The following is an 8,414-nucleotide window of genomic DNA, read 5'->3' on the forward strand; positions in this document are numbered from 1 at the left end:
AATCCCACATGGGTGCAGCTAACACACACACACACACACACACACACACACACACACATCCAGTAAGACTGTATTCATACAGAACTAAAAATAAATATAATTACACTTTGAGGATACATACTGTTGGAAGACAAAGAGAACGCACAGTGCCCACTGAGCTGAGAGTACCTTAAGACTGAAAAATGAGATAGACAGCTCCATATACTCAATGGGTCAGTTTATCATACAACTTGCTCACAGAGTACGACTGGGCAGATGACAATCTGAAAGCATTCACAATCGTGCTCTATAGCACGGAGGCAAAAGTGGGATGATTTTATAGTTAACCTAGGGTGCGGGGAGTATGTGCTTGGAAACACAGAGTGCTTCCCTAAGTCAAGATCTATGGATGGGTAACTAGGCTGGTGAGCACTGGGAATACGTCAGACAAGGTCTAATCACTGGGAATGAACATGGGGGCATGGAGGCCACCTGGACCTAACGATCATGAACAATATATACTAACTACAGAGTCCTTGACAACGAAGAGATTTACTACACAGTACATCCCTAGGTAGGGCCAGTGGAAGAAGGCAAGAACTGAATGGGCCCAAGATGGCATCAGTCATGCTAACAGGCAGGCATGTGAAAACTCTAAAGTAAAGCGAGGCCTTCCCTCACGGCTCAGTGGTGAAGATGTGAGAGTCACTCAGTCATGTCCACTCTTTGCGACCCCATGGACTATATAGTCCACGGAATTCTCCAGGCCAGAATACTGGGGTGGGTAACCTTTCCCTTCTCCACGGGATCTTCCCAACCCAAGGTCTCCCACGTTACAGGCAGATTCTTCACTGTCTGAACCACAAGGGAAGCCCAAGGATATTGAAGTGCGTAGTTTATCTCTTCTCCAGAGGATCTTCCCAGCCCAGGAATCGAACCAGGGTCTCCTGCATTGCAAGCAGATTCTTTACCAACTGAGCCATGAGGGAAGCCCGTCCACCTGCCAGTGCAGGAGACATAGGTTCAGTCCTGGGTCCAGGAAGATCCCACGTGCCGTGGAGCAATGAAGCCTGTGTGCTCTAGAGCCCTGGAGCTGCAACTATTTAAAGCCGCACACCCTAGAGCCTGTGATCCACAAAAGAAGCCGCAGCAATGAGACGCCCACACAACAACTAGAGCAAAGCCCAAGTGGCAACGAAGATCCAGACAAAAGTAAAATAACAGAAACTTAAAAGTAAAAATGAAGCAAGGATCAGTTCAGTCGCTCAGTCGTGTCCGACTCCTTGCGGCCCCATGAATCGCAGCACGCCAGGCCTCCCTGTCCATCACCAACTCCCGGAGCTCACTCAGACTCGCGTCCATCGAGTCCGTGATGCCATCCAGCCATCTCATCCTCTGTCGTCTCCTTCTCCTCCTGCCCCCAATCCCTCCCAGCATCAGAGTCTTTTCCAATGAGTCAACTCTTCACATGAGGTGGCCAAAGTACTGGAGTTTCAGCTTCAGCATCAGTCCTTCCAATGAACACCCAGGGCTGATCTCCTTCAGAATGGACTGGTTGGATCTCCTTGCAGTCCAAGGGACTCTCAAGAGTCTTCTCCAACACCACAGTTCAAAAGCATCAATTCTTCGGCGCTCAGCTTTCTTCACAGACCAACACACACATCCATACATAACCACTGGAAAAACCATAGCCTTGACTAGATGGACCTTAGTCGGCAAAGTAATGTCTCTGCTTTTGAATATGCTATCTAGGTTGCTCATAACTTTCCTTCCAAGGAGTAAGCGTCTTTTAATTCATAGCTGCAATTACCATCTGCAGTGATTTTGGAGCACAAAAAAATAAAGTCTGACACTGTTTCCACTGTTTCCCCATCTATTTCCCATGAAGTGATGGGACCGGATGCCATGATCTTCATTTTCTGAATGTTGAGCTTTAAGTCAACTTTTTCACTCTCCTCTTTCACTTTCATCAAGAGGCTTTTTAGCTCCTCTTCACTTTCTGCCATAAGGGTGGTGTCATCTGCATATCTGAGGTTATTGGTATTTCTCCTGGAAATCTTGATTCCAGCTTGTGCTTCTTCCAGCCCTGCGTTTCTCATGATGTACTCTGCATAGAAGTTAAATAACCAGAGTGACAATATACAGCCTTTATGTACTCCTTTTCCTATTTGGAACCAATCTGTTGTTCCATGTCCAGTTCTAACTGTTGCTTCGTGACCTGCATATAGGTTTCTCAAGAGGCAGGTCAGGTGGTCTGGTATTCACATCTCTTTCAGAATTTTCCACAGTTTATGGTGATCCACACAGTCAAAGGCTTTGGCATAGTCAATAAAGCAGAAATAGATGTTTTTCTGGAACTCACTTGCTTTTTCAGTGATCTAGCGGATGTTGACAGTTTGATCTCCGGTTCCTCTGCCTTTTCTAAAACCAGCTTGAACATCAGGAAGTTCACGGTTCATGAATTGCTGAAGCCTGGCTTGGAGAATTTTGAGCAATACTTTACTAGCATGTGGGATGAGTGCAATTGTGTGGTAGTTTGAGCATTCTTTGGCATTGCCTTTTTTGAGATTGGAATGAAAACTGACCTTTTCCAGTCTTGTGGCCACTGCTGAGTTTTCCAAATTTGCTGACATATAGAGTGCAGCACTTTCACAGCATCATCTTTCAGGATTTGAAATAGCCCAACTGGAATTCCATCACCTCCACTAGCTTTGTTTGTAGTGATGCTTTCTAAGGCCCACTTGACTTCACATTCCAGGATGTCTGGCTCTAGGTGAGTGATCACACCATCGTGATTATCTGGGTCGTGAAGATCTTTTTTATACAGGTCTTCTGTGTATTCTTGCCACCTCTTCTTATGTGGTGCCCCTGAAACTCACTGAGAACCTGCCCTTTCCCTCGAGGTAAAGTGGTTAGGACTCTGCGCTTCCACTAGGGGGCGGTGCGGGGGCTTCGATCCGTGGTGTGAAGCTAGGGTCCCACATGCCCGAGGCAAGCCAAAAAAAAAAAAAAAATAGCACACTGTAAATCAACCATACTTCAATGAAGTAAATTGAAAAAAATAAACTCATTGGCATGAGCACCACTGGTTGTCCCACATACCACTGGTCACTACACATTGCTGGCCATCATGCATGACAGGAGCAGCAGGACACAGAAGTCCTGATGGGAAACCGCCCTCCTCCTGCCGTGTTCCCTGCTCATGCTCCGCAGACAAGCCCGAGCATCACGCCGGCTGGCAGAGGGGAAAGAGTTACAGGATCCAGAGTAACTGCCACAGAGCAGGGCAGTGAAGGGTGATTTTAATGCTGAGACACGATACATAGTTAACTGACAGCGCAAACAATAACCCACACCATCCTGCAGTTCAGCTCAGTCGCTCAGTCGTGTCCGACTCTTTGCGACCCCATGAATCGCAGCACGCCAGGCCTCCCTGTCCATCACCACACCATCCTTAGAAAGATAGAAAAGAAGCTGGTGAAATACCTGTCTCCATGGAGAAGCTTGACCCACAGCAAGTTAAAGACTCGTGCTTTCCATGGGCGGTCCCCAGGAAACTGCCAGGAATGGGATATCTACAAAGAAATCTGCCCAAGAGAGTTTCTCGCCAGAAGTCAGATGACATCAGCAGAAAGAGGCTGGGTTTCAGACCACCAAACACGGAACTGCTTTGATCAAACACGGAGGCATTGTCCACTCCGTGGAACTGCAAGTGGGGTCCCCAAAGAAAGGACCTCAAAAAAAATCCACAAAATCACTTTACAGGACAACCGTCTTTCAGCCTCCACAACTTCAGCAGTAACAATGCCAGATTGCTAGTGAAGCCACCAAAAAGGCTCTCTCCCTGCCCCTGCCCCAGCCCTGTGTGTGCTGTGCTTAGTCACTCAGTTGTGTCCAACTCTGTGTGACCCCATGGACTGTAGCCCACCAGGCTCCTCTGTCCATGGGATCCTCCAGGCAAGAATCCTGGAGTGGGTTGCCATGCCCTCCTCCAGGGGATCTTCCCGACCCGGGGATTGAAGCCAGATCACCTGCATGGCTGGCAGATTATTCACTGTCTGAGCCACCAGGGACACCCTAAAGGGACCCAAAACAGCAGCCAGAGAGTGGGGAAGGAGGGGAAGGCTAAAAACAAAAGACGCCAACCACACGACCTTCCTACTCTGCAGGCTTCTGAGCCTGGGCAAAGGGAAGCATAAAATTGGATGAGACTCTGAAGTTTTTACAAAGCACATTGGATCAGGATTTTTTAATTACACTGTCTGCCAAACCTACCAGGTTTTTGGGGGTGTTTTGTTGTTGTTTTTTTTTTTTTGAAAATTTTAAACTTTTATATGCAAAGAGCTAGTATTGTTTCTGTATAACACAGATTCCTGGATGACCCATTCAAGGAAGTCCACTTAGTCCAACTTAGTTCACCATGAGGCCAGCCTGTAAAGATGGTAAATGGTGAAGCAAGGTCTCCTGGTCCTCTCCTGCATCTCCAAGTGATGTTCCTTCAATTTTCCCAGGCCAATTTCTATCAGTCGCCTTTCACAATTAAATGATGTTTTGTGGGGCTTTTCTCCCCCCTGGGATAATTAAAGCCTTCCACTACACAAATATTGCTTCTGCCACTGTGGCTAAGAAACTCCTTTGTAATATGAATCCCCACTGGAGATCAACCCTCTCCATGTCAAAGAGGTGTTCATTTCACTTGAAAAATTATTTTTAAACACCTCAAGATTCCTCCTGATTCAACACACTTTATACTGTCTCTGTGATGTCCAGAGTTTAGAAGCATTTAAACATTTTTTTTTCTAGAAGACAAATTTAGTTAAAATACACGCTGCCACAAGTGTTAAGTGGCCTAAATCTCTCCCCTCTGGCTAATAAAGGGTTCCCAGGTTGCGCTCGGAGAAGGCAATGGCACCCCACTCCAGTAGTCTTGCCTGGAAAATCCCATGGACATAGGAGCCTGGTAGGCTGCAGTCCATGGGGTCGCTGAGTCGGACACGACTGAGCGACTTCACTTTCACTCTTCACTTTCATGCATTGGAAGAGGAAATGGCAGCCACTCCAGTATGCTTGCCTGGAGAATCCCAGGGACGGGGGAGCCTGGTGGGCTGCAGTCTGTGGGGTCACAGAGTCGGACACGACTGAAGCGACTTAGCAGCAGCAGCAGCAGCAGCAGGTTGTGCTAGTTGTTAAGAAGCCACCTGCCAATGCAGGAGACGTGGTTTAGATTCCTGGACTGGGAAGATCCCCTGAAGAAGGATTCTTGCTTGGAGAATCCCATGGACAGAGGAGCCTGGCAGGCTACAGTCCATAGGGTTGCAAAAAGTCGGACACGACTGGAGCAATTTCACACGTTGGTTAATAAACATTGTAGAAATTCCAACAGGTAAACTAATAGGAGCCCATACCATCTTATCAGAAGAACACGTATAATAAAGAATCCTGCTGCTGCTGCTGCTGCTAAGTCACTTCAGTCGTGTCCGACTCTTAGCGACCCCATGGACTGCAGCCTACCAGGGTCCTCTTTCCATGGCATTTTCCAGGCAAGAGTACTGGAGTGGGTGCCATTGCCTTCTCCAGAAAAAAAAAAAAAATCTTGATTTACCCTTATTATTGAAAGAGAGAGAGAGAGAGAGAAAAGAAAACAGGCCCCAAAAGACCTTCGAATGATCTTCTCAACTCAGGTATCAAACTCAAGTCTTTTACTTCTCCTGCTTTGGCAAGAGGGTTCTTTACCACCAGCGGCCCCTGGGAAACCCATCTACCCCATCCAAACACTCAGAGGACCAGACTTGCCGGGAGCCAGCGTGAGGAATCCCGCCCATGGCAAAGGTCATGAGGAAGGAAGCCCGACAAAACGCAAAGGCGTGATCTGGCTTCAGGGGTTCCCCCTGAGTTTTCCTGAACATCTACCCCCAAAAACCAGAGTCGGTTTAAATAAAACCTGATTTTATTGTACTGTGCTTTTCCAGTCTTCTGACACTCTCTGGAAAACGTTAACTTAGGGCTTCAGTCTTCCACATTTGAAAGGAGTGTTTCAGCTCAAACCCCTCTGATGGCTCTCTAACTTGCCATCTTTTACAACTATGCATGTGATTGTTTACAGACCCCCAACTGTGAGAGGCATGGAAAGCCTTTCAAAGAGTTAAAGGTTATTAGAGTAGCGCTGGTGTAAGATTTCACTGTTGAGCCAATGCTAGTTGCTAAGTTCCCATATCTCCTATCCACTGTACACCTGGGAGCACATTGGTTAACATAGTTAGAATGTAAGAAAAAACAAGTGTAGCCTTGAAACTGACCACATCGGACTTTTGAGCTAATTGGTCCTTTCTCTGTTGTAACTCACTGCACCTCTGCTTCCTGAAAATGTAACTCTGTTTGATACTTTATGAGGCTGACATAGATTAGAAATTTAAAGAAAAAACACTTCAGGGGAAAATAAGTTTTCTGGTTGAACAGCCTTTACCAAAGGGGGTCTTAAAATGTTTCACAGGTCTCCAAGGCCAGAAGATAATGTACACAACATCATTTGTGGGAAAGGTATAAAAGTCCTTTTAAAAAATAAAGTTATTGGGGCCTCGCTCACCGAAGCAGCTTGGTCTCCCCGTGTCTTCTTTAATTTCTGGCTGAATTCCCATCTGGGGCGTGGAGGCTCGCCATGTCTACTTACTTGCCCTGGCTTCTAAGACCCACGCAAAAGGGAGCCCAAGGCAGGGCACCCTCCACTATTCAAACAGGCACCAGTGGCCTAACGTAGATGGTGCAAACCTCTTGTCTCGAGGTTTTATTAGTTCTCCACGTAAACCAAGTTATTCAGCCTCTTTTCTCCACTAATTTTCCTACTACACTATTCTTTCCTAATCTAATCTTATATTTCTAATTAAATAAATCTCTCCTCGCCGACTCCATCCACCCTTCGAATTCCCTGGATCCACTGGGGCTGGACCCCGGCATAGACTTTTCTTAAAGCATTTATAGTAGGCATAACAACACTAGTAATAAAATGAGTGAACCAAACCTGTGTGCAACATCATGATGAGTTAAACTTCACATACACACATTAACAAAGTAACCAAAATTACTCAATAATCCGATTTTCTTCACAGGAAGCCAAAACTTAAAGAAGCAACTCTGTGGCCTGTGCTGCTATTAGGTATTAATAACATATTTTCACTCTAAACTGTCCTTGAGGCCTGTGACAATGTTTACAACTCTAAAAATAGACAATAAGATCTTTTAAAGAGTTTTCAGAGATCCAAATTAAAAATCTAAAGCTATCTAAATGATGACTGATGAACTAAAATTCTAGTATTTAAAAAAAAAAGTTACTTTATAAATAGTGAACTTCTGACTCACTGGTGTCTCAAGATACCTTTGTGGGGTTTTTTGTTTTGCTTAGTTTTGCTTTGCTTGTTCTGGGCTTGAAGAACAAATAATCATTTCCTGCAGAAATGGAGACTGGGAAGATCAAGATGCCTGCAGATAAGAATCTGCTTCCTGATCCCTAGAGGTTTATCTCCTGCTGTGTCCTTGCATGATGGAAACAGTGAGGGAGCTCAATATTGTGGAACACTTCTCGAATTCTCTTCTCATCCTCGGGCAGAGGCCACGCTAATCTTCTCGGTATTGTTCCGATTTTAGTTCTATGGGTGCTGCTGAAGTGAGCGCTTGGATCCTAATCACTCAGTGGTTCTCTGATCAAATGGAAAACCACCACATTAATTTCATTTGGACAAGTGGCCACTGTGACTTCATTTGGTCTTGTTGCTTCTTGCTGGAGGGATTGTTGTCTATTCCTGTCTCCATAACTCAGAATCTTCTACCAGCGATCTTGTCCTGACTGTAAAACACTAGTTTCTTTAAAATTTAATAAAAAAAGAAAAAAGAGTGCAAGGCTATTGGTTGGTCCAGAATGAGTTTGTCTCCAAACATGTTTTGTTAAGCACATTGATTTCCTGAGCTGACCACTGACCACGGGAATATGCCTCTGTCCCTGTCATCAGTAGTCTTATCCTGCCTTTTCTGTCTCCCAGTCCAGGGATGTCCTCAAAACTTCGCTAGGTGAAACTTAAGTCAAAACACTCAAGTTTTAGGAACTGCATCTATCTCAAAAAGAGAAAATGCCATTCTAATTTATTTAAACCTCATTTTACAGTTAATCTTGGCTCAGAATAACAAAAATGGAAAAGTCAGCCAAACAAGTAATTCACATGAAATCATAAATGAGCAACCATCCACCCATGTACCCACCCACTCATTCAGCCCACAAATATTATTAAGCAAGATGCCCAGGTGCAGCATTACTTGCTTGGAATAGCTCTGTGAGCCAAACAGACAATCCCTGCCCTTAAGAAGCTGCTATTATAGTGGGGATGGAAAGGGGTGGACAGGGAGGGGCCGCTGCTTGGCTGGTGCTGGTATCTCTGAGGGGGATACAG

General features: G+C 45.5%; 1 non-coding gene across 1 annotated transcript; it reads right to left on the reverse strand.

Annotated features, from left to right (window-relative positions):
• Positions 1-7,534: 7,534 nt before the first annotated feature.
• Positions 7,535-7,644, reverse strand: LOC128044014 (U6 spliceosomal RNA). Its single transcript, XR_008199006.1, has one exon. It is a non-coding gene; the product is annotated as a U6 spliceosomal RNA (small nuclear RNA).
• Positions 7,645-8,414: the final 770 nt, after the last annotated feature.

The sequence above is a fragment of the Budorcas taxicolor genome, chromosome 2 (genome assembly GCF_023091745.1).
Source record: "Budorcas taxicolor isolate Tak-1 chromosome 2, Takin1.1, whole genome shotgun sequence".
Taxonomy (NCBI): Eukaryota; Metazoa; Chordata; class Mammalia; order Artiodactyla; family Bovidae; genus Budorcas; species Budorcas taxicolor.